The following is a 23,704-nucleotide window of genomic DNA, read 5'->3' on the forward strand; positions in this document are numbered from 1 at the left end:
ACTCTATACATCTTCTTAGTCAAGGTTTTTGCATTTATTCCTGAAAATTTATTTTAGTATATGTGTATATATATATATATATTTTTTTTTTTTCTTTCTTTGTCTAAACAACTCTTTCATTAACCATACGAGTATGATCTTTGGAAAGAAACAGTCCTATTTCAACATAAATAAATTATATAATTTATAAATTAAAGGAAAAGGTTAAATCAAATTTGATCTACATATAACACACGAATAATGAAATACGGAAAAACTAATAACATTTATAAACAAGAGTAGTACTATGACAACAGTTGAGGTTTAAAGAGCCTTATATTATATACGAGGGCTATTCAGAAAGTAAGGAACGTTTCCACCTGACGCCGCCAGGCGCACGCCAATCGCGTATATATTGGTGTGCTCGTGCTCGGCACCTCAGTCAGCGTCCAGCCGTGACAACGGGAACATCTTCGTAATGCCCGTTTTTTTATATACAAATTTGAAATGTGTGCTGCAATCGAAATTCCACTTGTGAGGTGCGGTCTGTGATTCGTTTTTTGTTGGAAAAAAACTTAAAACCAATAGAAATTCATCGGGAACTGTGTGAACAACGTAATGAGTGAAAGTTCTGTCAGGAAGTGGTGCATTCAGTTTAAAAATGGCCGAACAAACGTTCACGATAAAGAGAAGAGTGGACGTCCGAGCATTGTGACTGACGATCGGGGCTCCAAAGTTGACGAAAAGATTCGTGAAAACCGCCGTTTCACAATAACTGAGCTTTCTCTATGTTTCCCACAAGTTTCACGGACTTTATTGTTTTAAATTGTTTTTCAGAAGCTAGGCTACCACAAATTTTGTGCAAGATGGGTGCGTCACTGAGTGGTTGAGATCACAGGCGGCAGAATTCTGACACAGGAATTTCAAAGCTTGTCCACCGATGATAAGTGCCTGAATTTGTATGGTGATTATGTTGAAAAGAAGTATTTTAGTCCCGCTTTCACATGTATATAATAAAAAGTTTTTCTTGTACTTGGTTTTTTAAAATTCCAAAACGTTCCTTACTTTCTGAATAGCCCTCGTATATCTCGCATATAAAACGAATCAAAAATTATATGAAACTGTTAATCAGGAATGCTTGTTTGCTAGACTTCAAAAAATGTTAAAATGTTAAAAGAAATACCGATATTTCTTTGTGGCTTACATTAAAATAAATATTAAAAATAAAATTAACTATATCAGTTGTATAAATATTAATAATTTTGGAAAATATTTTCCTATTTAATTACTTTACAATGCGTACATGGGTAGCTCATTAAACTGAAAGAAATAAAAAATTCTGCAAAACATTAAAATATAACATTATAATCAATTAACGTAATGGGTGTTGGGTGTTATAAACATAACAAATGATGAATGGTTGCATATGATGTTTTTCAATACAAATGAAAACAAGAAAGATTAATGAATGAAAATATTATATATCCACTGATCATTAATGTAATGAAATCATTAAAATTAGAAACTTAAAACTAAATTTTATTAAAATTTTTTTGGTAAATTCAAAACATTGTATTTTATAAATGTTACAAATATTATCCAAAAGATTTAGCGCCAAAATAATTGAATGATCGTTAAAATATTGTTATTCGAATTTTTTAGTAATGTTTTAAATGTTTGATTCACTGAATAAGCCTTATATAAAATCGAATATTTAATGTAGACACTATCCTTCTTATGGAGCAATAGAGTAAGAAAATTGGCCGGCCTCCGTGGTAGTGGTAGCGTCTCGGCCTTTCATCCGAAGGTCCCGGGTTCGAATCCCGGTCACGCGTGTAATTTTCATACGCTACTTGTCATTCATCTCGTCCTCTGAAGCAATACCTAACGTGGTCCTGGAAGTTAAAAAAAAAATACTACGAGGTGCTAAAGATAATGAGAAAAAAAGATGTTTGTTGAAAGTATTACGGATTGGGAATATATTGAGAAGGAAAAAGAGAAAGAGGAACGACCGATACAATGTATATAGTTAGATATAATGAGATTCTCAGCTAAAGAAAAACGCACAGAATAGATATATTTTGAGAACCAGTCGCAATACCTATATTAGAATAACTCTTAGATAGATAACCCTTAAGATATTTCGTTTTGAAACTTTCAAGAATTTCAACGTTAGATTTACTAGATATGCTCTAAAGTTTAATCCCGCATGTCATGACAAATTTCAAAATTGTTTTCAATACAGATATCTTAAATTCCTTAGAGAGTTGAGACGTTTCACCGTCAAACCGAGATTGCTTCTTTTTAATTTTTATTGCTTTTTTCTACCCGAGACGATGATCCATATGGATTCCTAACTATTTTATTTCGTCTGCTTGCTGTAAACCGACGTTATTCAACATCACGGAGGGACAGATTATTATGAAGATAATACATCTGTTCCGTCTCGTACATCTGTTTTAATTAATCCATTTCTTCGACCATTCTTATTAAGATATACAATGATGCAACAAATAACGTGAAACCAATGTTTGCGTTTCTAACCTACACCAGGATGTATCATCAGCAAAAATCTTCAACATAAAATGCTGAGTGATAATGGATAAATCCACAGTATAAAAGATTGAATAATGAACGGTAGTATTATTTTTTAAAGTTTTAGGTAAATAAATCGATGAAATTAAATTAAAATAAGCTAATTCTAAACATAAAACCCGATCAAAAATTAGAATTACAATATTCACAACTTACTGGCAATAAGCAAAGTACCTCGTACATCAAAAATGAAAAAAAAAAACTTTTTGTATGAATGACGTATATTCATAAAGTACAAAAAATAAATACCTATATATAATAAAAATAAATATAAATAAAATAACTGAAAACGATTTTATACAAACGTTATTAAATTTTATCTCATTACAAAGGACATAGCAACCGTTCTAATCGCATTCTTTTTGACTTTTTTAATTTTATATATTTTTTTTAAATTTTAATAACCCGGTACAAGTGACTGGCCTTGTCTTATAACCAGTTCCTGTGTGTTTTTAAAAAAAAATACATACCACAATAGGTTAAAAACAATTTAAAAACAAGTTATGATTTCCACAGTCACAATTTGAAAAGATAACAAAAATGTTTTCAGATCTAAATCCAATAAATGGTTAATATTATTAATATACAGAAAAACATGTTAATAAAAACTTTGATCAAAGATTTTAATTAATATACTATAAATAGATTGAAATGAGTATTTAAAAAAACCAGAAATAGGAAGATTTTAATTAATCGACTATAAACTGTACAAATAAAAACTAATTCAAATAAATTACATTAGATAAGTAATATATATATATATATATATATATATATATATATATATATGTAATTCCCAGGATTTTTTCGTGTAATCTGATAAATACTGTGTGCTTTCATATGAGGTAAAAAGTATAATCCAAAAAAATGATTAGTCATGGGTCAATTATGCACAATGATAATGAATATGACAATGACAAACGTATGTTTGTCGCACTATTCTTGATCTTAAATCTCAGGACTGACTGAACCGTATTTCTTCAAATTTGACTCAAATATTTCTATACACCGGGCCACTGATAATGTTAAATTTTTTTTTCAAAATCTGTTAAGGGAATTGGAAGATATCGCGAAAAACTAATTTCGATTTTCTTCAGAAGATTTTAGAGAAATCCTTATTAAAGTAAATTTGTTACCTACAATACATATATTTTATAAATAACAAATGAAGAAAAGTTTCTAAATATCAACCTCAACATCTTAAAATTGAAATATATGACTTTTTTCTGCTCTATCTCCCTTCCGTTTAAATGTTTTTTCAAGAATTTAATGAAAGTTTATACTGGTACGCAGAGCGATCAAGAAATTTCTACCAATCTTTTTAAATTACAAATCTCGGACATAAAATGCACAAAAGATTTTTGAAAATGTTATTTTTCTTATTTTAGTTCTTATTGAAGAGGGATGTTAGAATTATAGAAAACTTTATTTAATTTTTTTTAAGCTTAAGCCGTTTATGAATATTTTTAAACATTTTTTCTTTTTAATTTATTCCCCACTACTAAAAAACATTATATGTATATATATATATTTTTTTTTTTGGTAGGGTTCTAACTCTTTTAATCTTTGTTATTAAAAAACAAATTGTTTTGTATGTTCTTCATCACTTTATTTTAAAATGTTAAAATAGCTTTGGTACCTATATCACATTCCGGGCAAAAATGAGAAGCAGTTTTTACCGACTTTTCAAAGAAAAGTACGCTATTACTTTCGGTCGCACGGTGTGATAGGTGAAGGGGGGTGAAACTGAATTTTTTTAGGTTTTGAGATATGAGGAATACGAAAATACCATTCTCTTAAAATGTAATTTCCTTATATATAATGTTTTTTAGTGGTGGGGAATAAATTAAAAAGAAAAAATGTACCGTCACAGATGGTATATTTATATATATATATTTGTAGGCTTATGTATAACATTTGATGTTCGAGAATCTCCAAAACTACTGAATCAATTTCATTGAAATTTAGATTTGCTGTAGTTATCTGAAATTGTGCAACTGAAAATTTGATCAAGATTGGGTGAATCTTTCTTCAGTTACGCGCAATTTAAGGTCGATAACAGACGATATAACCTCAATTTAAAATTATGTTAACTTTATGTTTTATTTTTCACACGTATTTATGCAGCGAGTCATAATGATGAATGAATTTAAACTTAATGCTTGTGTGTAGGGTCTACTCATTATTTTTAATTCTTTCATCAAATTACAGTTACAATAATTTAATTTTCTTATAAACAGAAAATATATCTTTAGTTTAAATTAAAAAAGATGATATGTTTTAGTTTTCTCATTTAATCTATTTTTTGTTTATTTCTTACTCAAAAAATTATATAAAATAAAATAAAGAAAAGTCGGTCTTATTGCACAGAACTGAACAAGAATTTGATTATTTTCATAAAAGATAACACGCGTAGTCGGGAAAATCATGCAATACTTCGCGTTTCATTTTAAAAGAATAAATAAAATAAATTTAATTTTTAAATTAACTTAAATGCCATATTATCGCAAATAACATTATTTTCGTTTGTGAAACGAAAATAGTAATTAACTATTAATTTATATTTCCTTCGGAATAAAATTATAACCGATGAAAAAATTTCCTAATTAATTTAGAGTTTACTTTACTTTGAATTTACTCTATTGTACATAAGTATTTTTATTGATTTCTTGATTTACTTAAAATTTTTATTTTTCATACCGGTGTTCCAAAAAAGAATTTATTCAATTTCTTTAGAGGAGCACACTATAGCTTCAAAAAATTTTCTTACGTGTTTTTTTTTATTTTGTTGTAATTATACATTCTTCATCATTCTTTCTACGCCTTATTCAACTTCTTTAAATGAAGGATAAAAGAGAAAACTCTTAAATCTATTTGCATTAAGATCCTGTGTGTGGGTAATTATCAGAAATATTTCTACGTACGGGATTTTCTTTATTAGAAACTATCGCGTAATCAGACAAATATGGTTTTAATACAAATTCTACAGACTCCAGTAAGGGAGTCTGTAGAATTTGTACAGGGATAATACTGTTATGACGGTTTTACAAAAACTATACTCATTATATAAATTTATTTTCAAGGACACTGTTACAAAAATATGTTTATAAAGATCTTTTGAATTAAATTTTAATTATGTCTTTTAAATTAAACAATTTAAAATATCAATTGTGTATTACATATAATTATGTAGCATTTATTTAGTTTATATATGTGTACGAGCATGTATATGTAATACGACTACATATAAGAAGATATGTGGTCAAATTAAGGAACACCAATATCATTTAACTTTCTTCAGTGGCTCTGTTACTTATAATACGATTATAATAGTATAATTTGGCCTTGAATGTAAAATGAAATATGAATCTTGACTTATCAAACATGTTATTTAACAATAAAAATTCATGAAAAGTTTGAAAAATCTTTTAGTTATGAGTGAATTTATTCATATAGAATACCCGATATTAATATTATTTGTTAACTTTATATCAATCGGTAAAGAAAAAACCTGTTTTATAGTTCATGTGTTTTTTGTTTTTTTTTTCAAGTAAGCTTCCTTTCAGATTATGAAGCTCATTTTATATAATTGTCAGTAAGTTTCAACCTTAAAGTGTAAAGGTCTAGTAGTAGTTAGTATAATTTTAAAAAAAATTTATTTCCGTTCCCGTGACACTAAGCGAATCATATTAACCACATTATTTCTTTACTGATGAGTTTCAAGCATAATAGCTGCTTCGTAAAGAAAAAAAGTTGATCTTTTTCATTTCCAAATATATTACATAATAATATTTTTTTCAAAATGCTGAGATAAATATTCCTTTAACTGCCATTTTTTTATTTTATTTATTTTTTTTTTTAATCACGTACTATATTGGCGTAAAACAATAATAAAAAGATCGAATATTATGTATAACTGCCTAATAAAAATCTTTAACATTGTTCTTATCCAATTTGGACAAATTTTAATCAAAAGATTTCCGATTATGTAAATTCTTTTAGTAGTTTTCTACATCAGTTACTTACTTACTTTTGTACATCAGTTAGAAATACTTTTAAAGAAGTTATAAGTTAATTTTTAAAAAGAAATCCCGTGTGTACTTATGTACGTACGTAAGAAGTTATACTTCTTTGACTTGAAATAAAAAATAATTTTTTTACGCATTCAAACAGATTTGAACTGAGTCAAACGATTGATAGATAACATTAAATACCATGAATTAAAGTTTGAATAAATAACACTTAAATTAAATTATTTTTTTTAACAGTTTAAAAAGTATTGAAATATTCGTTAGTCATATAAAACAAAGTTTATCGAATATATATCGATTAGTTTAGTTCCATTAATTCTTCAGATGACGATTGAATAGGCACGAGGTTTATGATATGAAAAATATGATACAAATAGTTTTATTTTATAATACTGTATTTTATCAAACATTTTTTTTTGATAAAAATTTTTAATTATTTATGGAAAATTAGGAATTTATCGGATGTGTGCTATTTTCTGTCATTAAAAAATATAATTTTACTCGTAAAAAATAATACTTACATAAATATAACCTCAAATCTTGATACACAATTTTCACAAAAAATAAAAAATAAATAAGTATAAGCTGCAATATAAAGTTTTATGAATATGAACACCATTCAGTTTAAAATCAATTCAGAAATCCGTGTATATAAATATATATTTATTACGACTCAATATCTTTTTACAACACGTGCTAATCACTTAATTGCGTTGAACGACTGACTGAATTAGATACTACACGCATGTGCGTGCAGACTGATCTACTTGGGCCTGCGCAAATCTTCATGGTGGGTTACATCGGCGCGCGCAACTTCCGTAACTTGCTGAAAATGCACTCTGATCAATTTCTCCAAACACGCCAAAAGAAGTATAACTTCAATATTTTTGGAAATAAAACAGATCTCAATTTTTTACTGTCATTTTGAATAAAATTATATAGTTTCAAGCTCATCGATATAGATAAGATAGGATAAAATAATTCAAGAGCCCTTCCTTACGTTCCAATCTGTTTATCTAATGCATTAATTATTATTAATTATAATAAGTAAAATAATGAAAAAAAAAATTATTAAGAATTGGAACATAGTATGGTATTCACAGTTCAATTCCTTAACTTTTTATTAAAAAAAAAAGAGAAAAAAAAGTATATTCAACATTTCTTACTTCATAATAAATAATGACAAAGCAAGCATACGCCTAACATATATGTTACACATATTATATTCAAAACGTGAATAAAATACACTCCAAAACTAAAATACGTTCAGTATAGTCGTTGTACATACTAGTATAAAGCCATACAAAAGAATTATGCAACAAGAATTTATTGACAGGATGTAACAAAAAAAAGTACATTCCAAAACTCGTCCGATTATATCAGCATTCGAAGAGGTCAAATAACTTTTTGTAAATACATACTTCTAGTTCACGTGATTTTCTCTCTCGCTCTCTGTCTGTGTGTGTGTCGGACATAGAGAGAGAAACAACAATACCTATTAACTGACATTCAAGTTTTTTTCTTCATAACACAACAATAAAATAAATATTTCACAATGATATAACTATTCAGCAGTAAAATAATACACATAAGTAGACATATTCGTTTTGTTTTTTCTTCCTTTTTTTCTATTTTTTTTTTTTATGAGCTAGTTAGAATGAGTTAAAAGTCAGTGACAAGGACATTTAAATTACAATATACAAACAATAATCATTTATCTCATTATTCAATACTACAAAAAATCGTGTCTAACTAAAAAAGTATGAGTAATATTTTATATGTATCTCTCTCTCTCGCTCTCTCTCTCTCTGTGTGTGTGTGTGTATAGAGATTGCAGCCATTAAACAAACACTCATCTCTAAAATTATTTACAACCTTTTTTTTGTTAGTTTAACCTCCGGGTCTACCGTTAGGTATTGTTTCAAAGGATGAGATGAATAATTTGTAGCGTGTGCAAAAATGACATGCCTGACCGGGATTCGAACCCGGGACCTCCAAATGAAAGTCCGAGACGCCACCACTCGCACCACGGAAGCCGGCAGGCAAATTATTTACAACCTACGCTAACATTAAAAAATCAAATATTTTAAGAATATAACTTACTTTTTGAAAACTGAAAAAATGTAAACATTTCTAAAAGTTCTGCCATATAAACTTATCTTTACATAATCTAATAAAATCCACGTCATTTCCACTTACCTACTTCACTAAACCGATATCTTTATCAGTGGCAGCTCGCGTATAGGCACAGCGGAACTGCAACGTCCCTCCTATTTCCACTTGATATGATCAATAACATTTAATATAATGATATGATCAATAACATTTAATATAATGAGTCCTTTTTTCTTTATACTTGTACAATATATAATCCTTAAGCTTAATGTCAGTAACCATCCCCCAGGTAATAAAAAAGATACAAAATCTTTGTGCGGAACTGCGCTTCACAGTTCCAGCGGCGTGTGGTTTGGCTGTTGTGTGCATGCGCACATAGGAAGCTGCGAGGGAGAGAAGCACTGTCGCTCCCGCAGTGCCGATCCTGGCGTACTGGTGGAAGGTAGTTTTTTTTACTCCGCGTGTGTATGTAACGTTCCTTGTTCTCGTTCCCTTTTAGTCGGTGGAAGGAAAATGAAAGTGGTTTAGTTGTTTTTTTCAGTAGTGATCAGAAGATGGCGAAAAGTAAGAGCTCTTTGATTGCCAAATCTGTCCAAAAACTCGCTGGAAGGGCGAAAGAGAAGGTAATTAGTAAAAACTAATTATGTATTTATTTCTGTGTATATAGAAATTTAAATTAAGCGCCATTGGACTAGTGTTTTTAAGCGGAATTTTTATTAAGTTATTATCTAATAATACTAAAAAAGTATTATCTGTATTGACATTTTATTATTTATTCGGTTAAACCGAATACCGGTTTTTAAGCACATTGAGCTTAAAAACATAAAAGCACATTGTGTAACATATTCTTGAACGTGATCGTGCTTCCAGCTATTCTATTTGATTCATTTTTTTATTTTACAGAAAACTTTAACCATGACCTTGAAAAAGCTCAGAAAAAAGTTTCTGAAGCAGCACCCCCACTAATTTTAGCTGCGAGACACCATTACTCTTATTAATCAAACATTGATATACATACATGTATATCCAATAATTACAAATGGATATTGGAATTAATTGTAATTCCAATAATTACAATTAATTTAAGTCATAATCAATTTACAAAAATAAATTTTCAATAAATATAACTTCATGATACTTGCACATAAACAGTAATATTAGTTTTATTTTCCGTAAAGTATATTGTACGATTGTGACTGTAAGCTAAAAGTGTAAATAAACTTTGTACTAATGTTTTTGACTGACAGAAGCGGCCGAAAACCCTTTAATAACAAGAAAATATGAAAGGATCGTGTTTCATACTGCCGACAGTGGAACGCCGATAAACAGGAATCCAAATATTATCTAAGTTCTTATTTAATTCGGCAGTTTGAAATATCCCCTAAAACTATCGATTTTTGGCATATGTCCACCGTTCACTTTGACCGAAAATTTACAGATAATTAACTTTGAATTGCTAGAACCGAGTTGTTTCAAGTGTGGTTATACAATACACTTGTCTTGAATGAAGAAATGACAAATCCCTTTTTTACTCTGATTTTAATGTCATCCTTTATGCTGCCTAAGAATGTGCCGGGTATAATTTGCAGAAATGATTATTCTATTTATCCACAGATTCCACTGTATATCCATCGCTGTGGAAATATTTTTCGCTGTTATTCTTCTGCTCCGTAAATATGCTTTCGTCGACTTCCACGACAAATTTGTTTATGACATTTTTTTTTATAGTCACGATGCAGCGCTGAGTTGAGTTTTAAATCCATTTTATAATAACTCTATAAATGAAATTTAAAAAAAACACAATTTCTACAATTGAATCGTTTAAAAATTTCCCTGAATTTTTTTATAAAATTCTTTTTCTAAGCTAAATTTAAAGTATGTTTTTATGTCTGTTTTTTTTTTCTTTTATATACCGCATTTTACTTTAATAATAATACGTTAAATATTTTACATTTTTATATTAACGAAATAAGACTACTTTTTTTAAGAGTATAACTAAAATATCCACATTTTCAACAGGAATAACCAGGAACTTTAAATTGTTTAAAGTTCTTCCTAGACAAGGTCATTCTGTATGAACTACCAAAACCAGCCAAGGTTAACCAGCTTCTATTATACTAGGCCTATTAATATTTAACAGCATATCTCAGTAATTTATTATTGCAAGAGAATAAACCATCTTTCAAACACACGCATTCGCACGGCTGCGCGCACACAGAGAGAGATAAAGACCTCAAAGAAGCAGATAATATTTATTTCTGACAACAATAATGTTTAAGTAAACTTAATGTGCAACATTCAATACGTAATGGAAGTTCTAATAAAAATAACATTTTAATATTAATAAATCTAATAAAAGAATAAAAACTTCACACTGCAATCGATCTGATTAAATTATATCCACAAAACTCTCAACAGAACTGGTTACATGAACTTGAGAACAATTAAAAAACAAATAGATTTTGATTTTTATGGCTAAATGTAAAATTAAACTATTTTAGCATATTTCCAATAGCAATTGCCCATGTAGTCAGCAACTTTAATATCAGGATATTCGATTTTTCTGCCTTAAAAAATAAACATAAATAACAAACACGCACACATATATTTAAGTATTACTCTTATTATACTAAGATCATATAAAATTACGAAGATGCTTTAAGAAAAAAATGTTTTTTTTCAAACTATTTCTTTAGTTTTAATATTTCTTTAAAGTTTTTTATAACCATATAATATTACAGAACTCTTCTGATTCTAGTGTGGATATTTTAAGTTGGAGCCTATGTACAGCTTATCGTTTAGTGAATTTACGCGTAACTTATTATAATCCTGGATTACCAGCCAAAATGTTAACTAAAACCTAACAACAGACTACTCTTAGGAAGATACTGGAGTCTTGAGACGCCGATGGCGTTAAAAAATAACCTATCACATCTGGCTTCGAATTGTTAACTTTCCACATCTACTGATGTCTAAGATAATTATAATTAAAATAGTATTTATCTAATCAATAGTTAATCATATTTGATTAACTTAACTTTGGATTAGAAATATTTCATGAAATATATCTATACAGATTACATAACAGCTTAATGAAGTAACATTACAAACGAACATTTGTAAAGTATGTTCATGTAGGTTAGTATATCATTATTATTACTATTTTTTATTATTATTACTCTGTTTTACTTTTATAATTATTACTGTTATATAAGTATATACAAATATAAAAGCAGACAACACAGTTGTAGAACTTACCCATCACGCGGCTTTTTTTTTCTGATGCACGGCTTACACAGACATATACACACGACTTAATTTAAAATATTTATAATTTTATTTAAATATAATATTTTTTGTTTATTTAATTCAATGATTCTAACTAAAGCGCGCGCACATCCCGTGTTTCATTCGTGCGGGTGTGGTGGTACTAACGGCCACTTTAAATATTTTTTTACAATTTAAATATTATTCATTTATTTTTATATGAATAATATTATATATTATAATATTATTATATATTTTAATATGTCGCAACATAGCAGACGACTACAGCAGTTGTACGTCACTCCTACATTTGCGCTCCTTCTAATGAGAAGGGGTACTATTGACGCAGTATACCCACTTACCAACTAATTTATTTAGAGCAATTTTTGGGGGTAGGGGTGCGATTTTTCATAAACATTTTTTTGCAAATAAAATTATTTTTTAATTAACAAATTTGCCTAAGAAAAATAAGATTTTAATTAGGCGAGATCTCGAGATAATAAGGATGATCTTGCTCTACAGCCTCACCCCTGACCTAATAAGTTGAAAATTTAATGGCGTCAATAACCCATGTATAGAAGCAATCTGACCAAGTTTGGTCAAAATTGGTCCAGTAGTTTTGAAGATATAAGATGATTTATAGGTCGACACCGAAAATACACTAGTACATCCGGAAAATTTCCATCCGGTTTTTGGATTTTCTGAGTTCCTTAGGTGTGAAAATGTCAAGATCCGGTGAAAACCGCATACGCCCAAATTGAACCGATTACAATACTTTTATTTCTAGAGCAGTAGCTCTGCTATAGCGCTAGACGGGAAAGTAAAAAAATATATATGCCTTCCCATTATGTTAAATAGATTTAACAAAATGGGGATCGATAATTTAATTTGTTTTTCTGTAGAGATTATAAACAAATTCAAATACATGTCATAGTTCTTATTTAGGTTGCTCAATTTAACTTATAAGGTACAATATTTATTATCACTTAATTGATAAAAGAAACCTGCTTTTGATAGTTATTTTTCATAGTCTCTGCATTGAACTAGGCAATTAAATTCCAGATATACTGATTTGCATAATGTTTATACTTCTACTAGATGAATTTAATATTTATATTTATACTGTGTAATATACCCAAATTTTCAGTTAATTTTTATCCAGTCTACATTTTTTAATAATCCGTGCTATTTTTATGATATAATTAAATATATATTTTAAAATCTTTTTGTTTGTTGTACCATCTTAGTCACGGTTATAATAATCTAAAACTAAGAATTTGAAGCTCGTATTAATTGAAATAAAAAAAAATAAATTTTATTTTAAATAGTACTAAATTACTTTTTTTATTAACCCTATTTTATGTATTATATAAAAAAAATAAAGCTTTACAGTTAAAATGAAAAATTATGTACATCAATTAGTTGCATTAAAAGCGGTTGAAGGAAACATAAGAATGAAGGAATACCAGTGTATGGCCTTGATCTGCCAATTCTTTTCTTTGCAAATGGATTATTTATAATAATGTGTAAAAAAATAATTAAATGAATAAACATACTTTCTACCTCCAAAAATATTTATTTTATTATAGTTACATTACACGAAATCGAAATATTTTCAAATAACGACTCATAAAATGAACCTTGTTCAGAAAATTATTCTATACATGGGTATCATGCTTTATAATACATTACTCGATCATTATTATACTTAATCTTCTACATTTTTCACATATTCAATCTCTCTCTCTCTCTTTATATATATATATATATACACATTACACATATTGTTTTACAGATTCCATGCCTTTTTAAGCAAGAATTGAGTTAGGAACTTCATAAGTTATTAAAATTAAAATTTATATAATTTTTTTTACCATTAAAGTCTCCTTAATGTTAATTTTTATGTTAACGTTTTAGTATGTACATGTTGCACAAATTTAAATGTTTTATATCTAATAAATTATTATAATTTTACTGACCTGTTCCAACCAGCCTCGAATAAAGGAAATGAAATACGCAGTATGAATAGATAAAAAACCACGATAAAACTCGTGGATCATAAAACTTCACGGATTGTTTCTAAAGAAAGAAAAAATTACTATTTCTATTAAAAAATATACGGTTTCAGCATAAAATTTTCAAAAAAAGACGTCACTATAGAAATCCAGTTTTTAATCTTTAAAAAGAATTAAACCTGGGATTATAGTTTATGCAGTGAAGAAATAGTTTCAACTACGGTTCAATTACTATTTCATTTTTTTGCGTTAATCTTACTGTCTATAAAACATCTGTATTAAAAGTTAACGCTTAGAAATCAGGGATTCTTGGACAGCTACAAAATACAGAAAACACACGTTTAGTGAAACCCATTTCATGTATGAGCCAACTCTATAAAAAACTACACAGTAATGCCAGCTATTAATGATGTTGTTTTACATTATTTTAGAAAGTATAGTATCGGATACAATAAGAAAACAACAAATAATGAAACTGTATTCATAAAAATAAAGAAATATTAACAAAAGAACAGAATTAATATCTTTAAGCCTGTAATAAAGTTTAGAGAAGAAAAGATTACATTTTTGGTAATCTAAAGGGAACAAGTAAAGCAAATAAACCGTAAATCATTAATCATGTCTATTAAAATCAGGTCAATCGTTCTCTCTCTTTCCAAACACAAGCTCCAGCGCACAAATACACACTCAAAATTGTATGTGTGCGCGCATAAACATAAATTAAAGCATAATAATACAGTAATAAAATCATTTTTTTCTTATATTAAACATTTAATTGCTTTGGCCATGAGACGGTCTGGTATACCTATAAGGAAATTATTTCTAATAAAATATGTTAGTTGGGAAAATAACATAAAATGAACGCACGCTAAATATAAGATAAATTATTCGGTTTTGTAACATACTCGTAGATGCATATGAATCAAATAATATTATATACTCTATTCTGTTTTTCTTCGTGATTCTGAAAACTGTTTTACTTTTCTCTTATCTCTTTTTTTTACATATAATGTACAAGATTTTGATGATAATTGCAATGAAATAAACAATTACCCCATTACTTAATCAGAATTTATATCAATAAACTGCCACTTTTTTAAAATCTAAAACACTTTTTTTTAATCTAAAACTCGATTCTACACAACAGAAACAAAATCTAATTAGATTTAACTATAATTTAAAAAAATCCATTCTATTAGATTGTTAGAGCAGTAAAAAACATCATGCCTAATACAAGAAGTAAAACTTCACTATTACGAAATCAAAAAAAAAATCAAAAAAATAAATACTATATATAGATATCAAAGCCTGTAATTAAATCAATAATGTAATTCATTATAGAATATTGTAATTACCTGTCCTAAGGTAATTTCCTTCAAATATGTATCCAATTTTTTAACAGTAATCACTAAACCAATTACGCCACACGGAATGAAAATCAATTTACATGTAACCTACAATGATTACAAAACTTAGATTTAGAAATGGTACAAAATCATGGGAACTTCCTTCAATAAATCGTCCAGAATTTACAAAAGTTAAAAGAAAATTTAAATCGATTTAGTTGTTGAAAAGAACAAAAAACATATAACATACAAACACAGAACGTGTAAGGTATAATTGGACAAAAACATATAAACAAACACATATAATTTTCACTTTCAAAAAATCTTATAAAAACGTGCGCATTTTAGAACTTCTCTATTATATAATAGAAAAATTATATTACAGTGCAAGTATAAAATTAAACATTTTTAAAAACCCCAACGTTAAAAATTTTTTTTTTAAATATAATAAAAACGTACTTTTTTTTTAATTATTGGCTTAAAACCTTCTGGGGAACATGACAAATAATTTTGTAAAAGAACCAAGTCTGATAGCATGGTTCGAGAAAATCGTGAACATACACCACATAAGTAAAGCACATAAACTCCATCCCTTTTTTTCGCTTCGCTACGGTTGGGAGTTAAAATAATATCACGTTTTAAGATCAACCTTATAAGAAACCCACGTACTCTTTCGAAATTTTTTCCCCATAATTTTTCTATTTAATTAACTAAATTATTTATGGGAAAAAATGTAAAATTTTGGGAAGGAACTCCGAAAAAGTACCGAAACTCATTCATACTGATCCTATTAAATTTGAATTTTTTGTTAACACGTTAGACGCAAGAATAAACAAACATTTTGAACCATCCCTTTTCGAGTTATAGCTGCATCTAAAGAAAACCCATTATACATACGTTCAGTCCATATCTATAAATAAATAAACTAACCCGCTACGTTAAAAACAACCAAGAAATATTTAATTTTATTTTTAAATTATATTAAGCTATTTTAAAATTTCACATAATCTCAACCATTAATTTACAAATTTTCAAAGCGTCATTTCTTAGAAATATACATATTTTTCATAGATTTAGCGGCTGCAAGCAATTTTAATAAAATTATTACATCTTAAATAAAACATTTCAAAACTGAATTTCTCAACAACAAAAAACGGATTATATAAATTTGAGCTTTTTTGGAAACTGTGGGTACTAGATGAGGTCGTGAACCTTTTCCTACCAGATTTTCAAATTTATTACACTCTAGGGTGCATTCATGAACATCCATTCAAACCGGTTATCTATTTATAAATGTTTTACGTTCTAATCAGTAACGGGTAAATTGTGCCGGCCTCAATCAATGGCTTAAAGGCTTTTTGTTTATCTTCTTAACCAATTCAGTATTCATATCATAAATACAACTTGCGGTGGCTGTAATAACGTAAACAACATATTAGTACTAAGACATGAACTTTCATTCAATCAAATTAAGATTCTTTAAAAAAAAATTAATAAAAGCAAAGCAAAACTATAAGAAGCATGAAAGTTTATGACACTACAAGAAATTACTCACTAAGGAAAGATTAATTATGCTAATAGTTGTAATAGTAATTGTAATAATACAACTCAGAAAAAAATAAATAAGCAATAAACATTCTTATCAGGAAGACTATATAGTTTAAACATTTAATTAAGCAATTAGTTACAATATCTAAATGTGCTCTGTAAAATGAAAAATTTTATGTACAAAGCACAATCACAAAACAAAGATATCGATTATAGCTTTTGAAATTATACTGGTACATAACAAAATTACATTATTTCAGTGTTTCAACTAAATTTAATTTTAATATTTAACAACAGCTAAATATCTGTTAAACTACAAATAAGTTAAATAAAAGGAAATAAAGCATTAGATAAAAATTTGAAAGCAAAAAGTTATATGGACAGCGAAAGATTTTGATCATAATGAAAGTTCAGTTCTCAAGTTTTGAAGATACTTTTATTTTTTCCTTAAAAAAAACTTTTCTTTTTTAAGATCAATTAATTACATATGTTCATATTTTTCCCCTGGAAAATACATAATCGAAATTATATAAGGTATAAAAAATACCATCCGGATGAAAACTTGAGACGTTACCACTCCGCCACAAAGACCAGCGTTCTATTAAATAAAAATATATGTTTTAAAAATTATTTTGAAAAATTATATTAACAAAAATTATTATAAAAAACATTTAAGAAAGATCTGGAGCATAATATCCTATCAAAGAAACGGAACACAGAATTCAAAAGCTACAATAATTATAATCGTTAATATTTTTAACACAACGCAACTAAAAATATTTTTACTGATTTTTTGTTTGTTAAATGGTTGTAGACGAAACAGAATAATCTACGATATGAATCATAAATAACAGCACAAAATTCTTCAAGGATAATAAACATCCAACTTTTAATTAACTAGTAAATATAAGCGGTGAGGTAGTTTGACGTCGATTTCCTCACTGAACCAAATATACAACTGAGTTTTAACACGGTAAGCCCGTCGGTGTGACTGAGATTCAATTATAAATGACATAATCACTGCTTTCATCAATAGAGTGGGTTTTATAATGAAGTTAACATCATTACCCTCAAGAAAAGTAATTCAGATTTGTATCCTCTGTATCTCAGGTGGTTTGCGTCACTCGCAGCCATAAATAAGATCACAGCAGATATTAAAAAGTAACGAATTATTCTGTTATTAAATAATACAATTCACAAACTGCTTCCATTAACTTAGGGAAATTTTTACTTTAATTTATAATAATTTAATGTTCAAGATGCAAAATTTTCAAGAATTTAAAAGTTTAATTGACAGTGCTTCCTACCGAAAATCTAAGAAATAATAATAAATATTTTATAATAATAATAGAACTTACTGTGCATTATTTTTTCAAACAACTGCATTTTACATTTTTACTGAACGATCTTGGGGTTCAAGGTGGGCTGAAATTCTGCATTAAAAAACGTAAAAAAACTATGATTATGTAACAAGAGGATAAAATGACTTCGTTTAAAAAAAAAGTAACTTCATAAGGGAGGTTTATTATTTCTAATTTTGAAGGCTAAATTTTAGTTTAAACATAAACAAACAATAAAAAATTTTATTGTTTTCAGAAAAAACTTATCTCTTTTCAGAAATTAAAGTCAAATTTAAATATCTCCATAAAATAATTGAAATTTTATTTTTTGTCTTTCGCAATTATTTCTATAAATCTCTACGGTTTATAACAAAAAAAATAAAAATAAAAGATTAGCTGCTAAAGCAATTACGAAAAAAAACCCATTGCTTTATAAATTTCTTTTCTTTAAAAATAGAATTATCCTAAAAACAAATCTAAAATTCGAAAAAACGCAACTAGACTTTGAAAATAATGATTAAATACTCGGATAACTGATGATATTCCACAGATTAAAAAAAGTATTAATTCAAGACGTTATTTAATGCATGTTACATAGTCCAGTAAGTCTACAACATATACAGAAATACGGGTAGTGTAAAAACATAACGTTGAGATTTAACTTTTTTTATTTTACATAAAAAAATGGAGTTTCAGGTTCAAATCGACTATAAATAATAATGTGATGACATCGTCGTAAGCCGTATACATATCATCAAATACGAACACGTCATCAAGACACGCAATCTTAAATAATAAAAACAGTAGTCTTGACTACAACCCTATTAATCAATGGATTTTCCAAATAGAATAAAAAAAGTACAATGTGCTTTTACGCTTTAACCTACGAGCTTAAAAAATAAATTGCTGTTTTAACTCTTCAATGATAATTACATTTTCTGTGGTTGCAATAAAAACAATTTAGAAGTTGTAAATATTAAAAAATTATCAACATTCTTTTGGGTATCGGATATATTAAATAATAATATGAAAGATAGCATCTGTAATTATGAAATTACGATGACCATCATTCGCATTAAACCAAAATTTTGTTTTATTAATCCTTAAACGAATACTAATTTAACAAAAAGTGTCATGAAGAGTTTGGAAAAAATATTAGAGACAATTAAATTTCGATTACACTGGAAAAATATGTCCCTTCCCTAAGGTTTCATGAGAAGAATTTTGAAAAATTCACTACGTTAATAAAGATACGTTAATAAAGATACGATAATAGTATTATAGAAAAATTGAGGGAATTGATTTTTTGAACAATATTGATTTTAATTGATTATGATATTAATTGATTATGATATTAATTGATTTTGAACAATAAAGATCGTAAAATTCATTCAGATGTGTTATGATAAATATTTGTGATTATTTCTAATTGTTTAACTGGAAAAAACTAAAAAACAAATATTTATCTTACACACAAAAAATTGTTACATCAAAACACCAGTAAACTTTAATTAAAACGACGATTAAAACCAGAATTATTTAGATTGAAAAAAGATTAAATATGTATTTAAACATACTAAATCGTATTATCGACTGAAAACTTTCATAATAATAATTATAGTTTTTCTAAATAGAACAGTTAATGCTTCTTTGAACTTAGGCAGATGAAAATAGTAAAATTCCAAGTCTCAAACATGAGAACAATATACTTTAAGATTATATTATAGAATTTTTAAAAGGAATAAACTATTTATAGGTATATGAGTTTTTTTCTACACAATTTATGCCGGTTGATATTAAAATATATTAATACCTGGTTAAATCTCCAATAACAATTATTTGGTCGAATCAAATCATCCAGCTATCTATTCGTCTAACCTACACAGCTTTATAGAATATAACAGTCGATACAACTACTGCAGCAGATATTTTCATTGATAAAAGACCCTCTGTTAAATATCTCGCTGAAGAATATAAAATGCCAAATTAATGATAATTAATCAATGATAATTTCTAAACACGTAAAAATTATGTAATGAATTTAATTTTGATACGATTTCCCATTTCTTGAACATCATTCAACTATGATATTACGTAAAAACTTTCTAATAACTGTTATTATAAGCATTATAATACATTCATTCTCTTAAGTCAAACAGTTGAATGTTGCTAATACCTGAAGATGTGTACAAAATGTTCATAACATCTAAAATAAATATCATTACTGTTAGGTATAAAAAAAATAATAATATTCAACAAAACATAAATTATAGCAGGTTTTGTAAGAAATAAAATATTCTTTAAAGATGTTATTAATAATTTATTGAAAAAAAAACAAAAGTATATTATTTATTAATTTTTACATAGAGTAATAAATACAACAACAGAGAATGATCTAGTTCGAATTACGTGAAATATTATTACAAAAATAATATTATTTATAAAACAACCTGTATGATAAAGGATTCATTAATAACACGTATAAACAATCGATGTTGTAATTAAATCAATAAAATTGGTAATAATTAATATATTAGTACACGCGATGATACAGCTACACGAGGTCTAACCTCTCCACACCCAAGGTGGTTGACCTAACAAGTAAGTGAAAGCTTTATAAACAAATTCAAGATCCCTCCATTATTAATAATATAAATACAAGTTGCATTTGAATAAACGTGAAGTGCACATCAACAAACAGTTAAAAGTTATGCTACAAAACACACGTATACATCCTTAATAAAACAATATACAAACGTACACCACATAGTTATTAAATATAAAACCAAACAATTTAACAGAAATCAATAATTAACTTAACCTACAGATTAAGTAAAATAAGGAAGAATTCTTAAAATTTTATTTGGTAAATTATTTTTTTATAATAAATCCTAAGATCAGTTGTAAAATATTAATATAAGCTGTATATATATTTTTTAATAAATGTATTAACTGGATTTTAATATATTAAACACTTATACGCTCAAAACCTTACGTATTCTTAATTAGAAAATTATAAAACAAATCAAATAACTGATACGCTATTTGATTTGTTTTTTGTACGTTAAAAGAACTCTCAGTTAACATACAGGCAAGTTTCGTACCGATGTAGGTTGAATATTTACCGGCATCTACAACGCGTAGTTTTTTTGTTTATTTATTAGCAGATAGTTTTAAGCAAGAATAGTAGCGATAACTGTAAAATAAAATTACATTTGAGAACATTTTTCACAAATAACTATGGAATTTTCATGAAAAAACTATTAAGTAACGAAAAAATTGATTGTTTACGTTAATTAAATTATCTTAATTTTATGATTCATACCATATAAAGCAGTATCACGAAAAGGTTAATCTGTTTCATACCATTTTAATACAAATATAAAACTAAAACATGTTTATATCTAATATTTAAAAATAAAATCAAAACATCTAGTTTACCTTTCATTAGCTATCCTATCTTTTTTTAACTGAAATCTCACATAACTGAGAATCCATGGTCGACAACTCTTAACGTAGATAATTCTGCAATAATCCAAAAATGGCACTTAATTCTTATAAAACGCAAAAATAACTTAGCATCCAGTATGCCTAATAAATAACACCCACTGCATACCTAACAAATTTCACTTCACTAGTAGAAACAACCGCGTGATTGTGGCACACTTTTAAAATTCAGGTTATGTTGTTATTTCCACTTGTCAACGGTTATTTTGTCACTAAATGTCAAAACCGAAATAAATCACACTTATTTTTTACACTAACGTTCAGATATAGACGGTAGTCGCGAGGTAAACAGAGTTTTTAAACTCACAGGTTAAAAAGACTTTGCACCAGAAGGGCGACTGTGCTCCGGCTGGCAGCTACTGTTCAACAAGACGGCAGCGCTGCGGTCGGGGGACATGCGAACTAGCCGCATTCCACTGTCTGATACCTGTGTAGCAAGGCTACATTCTTTATGAACCCCGTCAAACATGTTGGAATTCCTCGGCCAAACTAGTCTCTCACCAGGGCCATAGAAATAGTTACACATACCATTTCCCCTCTTAATCATTCAACGCGACATTCCAGGACTGTTACAAAAACGAACCAATCGGATCGCAGCAATCATCGCGCCAACACGTCTTATGTTCTATGGTGCTGCCATCTTATATGAAATACGCGAATCGGGATGAAAATGAAGGTCCAGTTTTGTTTTTCTTTTTTTTTTTATTTCGTAGGAAGGCCATTTAAAACACGCGGGATTCGAAGAAAGCCCGGTGAAGGCTAGAGCGTTCGGCTTGGCTACCATTACAACATTGTAATCCACGCTACGAGCGCTTTTAAATTACATACTGTTTGAGCATAAATAGATTTTTTTTGTATTCGATTCGGAATGGAATTCGCCGGAAGAAGTACAGTAGCTACCTGGACGGGGCAACGTGGCTGCAAATGATAATCATTGAAATAGCTGCAATGAATTTATGGTGTGCGGGGAGGGGATTCAGTTCGACCTTGTGGACGACAACGCATCTGCAGTTCAGCTCATTCACCATTCTACCATTTCTGTCATAAATTATTGTTGACATGTATTTTGCGCAGCAATACCACACCACTATTGCCATTGTATTCAAGGACACGACTAACAATTTCTTCCTTTACCGGTTTTACTGAAAACTGCGTCTGTCCGACTTCCGAACTTTCACACCTTTACGTAGGATGATCTATATGACGTACCAATTGGATCTGAAAAATGGTTTCTATACATTTTCAATACAAACTTTAACTAATATATTTCAGACCTCGTGGTCAATTTGGAGATACTTTTTTTAGATTCAATGAAAAATAAACTTTACAAAAATTTCGAATCCTTTCCCCTTTATTTCGTTACGTATCCTTTGATATTTAAACCGATATCTTATTTCTTCTGTTCATGTAGATATAAACAAAATATTTTATAATATTTCATAATGTTATTTGTCGAAGTTTTAAGAACATTTATTTCATTTTTGCTATTATAATTCTTTAAAAGAAAAAACTTTTTAAAAAATATACTCTATGTCCTAATGAGCTTAAACTTATACGTTCTATTTTTTACCCAATCTTTTTCCTAGCTTTATAAAACTATTTTTTTTTTTTTTTTTTTTAAACATATCTAATATTTATAAAATTTTCCCCTATTTGGTCAACGTAAAATTTTAAACCGAATTTATTTTTTTTAACCACATTACATCAAGTCAATTCTATTACTTTTTACAGTCTGGTTAATTTTTTTAGTTTAAATAGGTGCTTAGTGTAATATAAGCTAATGTTAAACATGAATTTAAATTAAGGAATACTATTCCCAATAAATTAGAGTCTTTGTAATAATATTCCATAGTTTAAATTCACCCTTCAAAATCATAGTTACCAAACTACTTGGCTGAGTAAGTAGCGTCTCGCCATTTCGTGCGGAAGTCTCGAGTTCGAATCCCGATCAAGCATGGCAT

General features: G+C 27.9%; 1 protein-coding gene across 1 annotated transcript in view; it reads right to left on the reverse strand.

Moving 5' to 3' along the window:
• LOC142327087 (protein expanded-like) overlaps positions 1-22,596 on the reverse strand; it is a 193,427-nt gene extending 170,831 nt beyond the window's left edge. Inside the window, exon 1 of the mRNA XM_075369924.1 lies at positions 21,678-22,596. The gene's annotated coding sequence lies outside the window, so the exon portion shown is untranslated. The remainder of the gene's footprint in view (positions 1-21,677) is intronic.
• Between the last annotated feature and the right edge of the window lie 1,108 nt (positions 22,597-23,704).

The sequence above is a fragment of the Lycorma delicatula genome, chromosome 6, assembly GCF_047948215.1.
Source record: "Lycorma delicatula isolate Av1 chromosome 6, ASM4794821v1, whole genome shotgun sequence".
In the NCBI taxonomy this organism is placed as follows: Eukaryota; Metazoa; Arthropoda; class Insecta; order Hemiptera; family Fulgoridae; genus Lycorma; species Lycorma delicatula.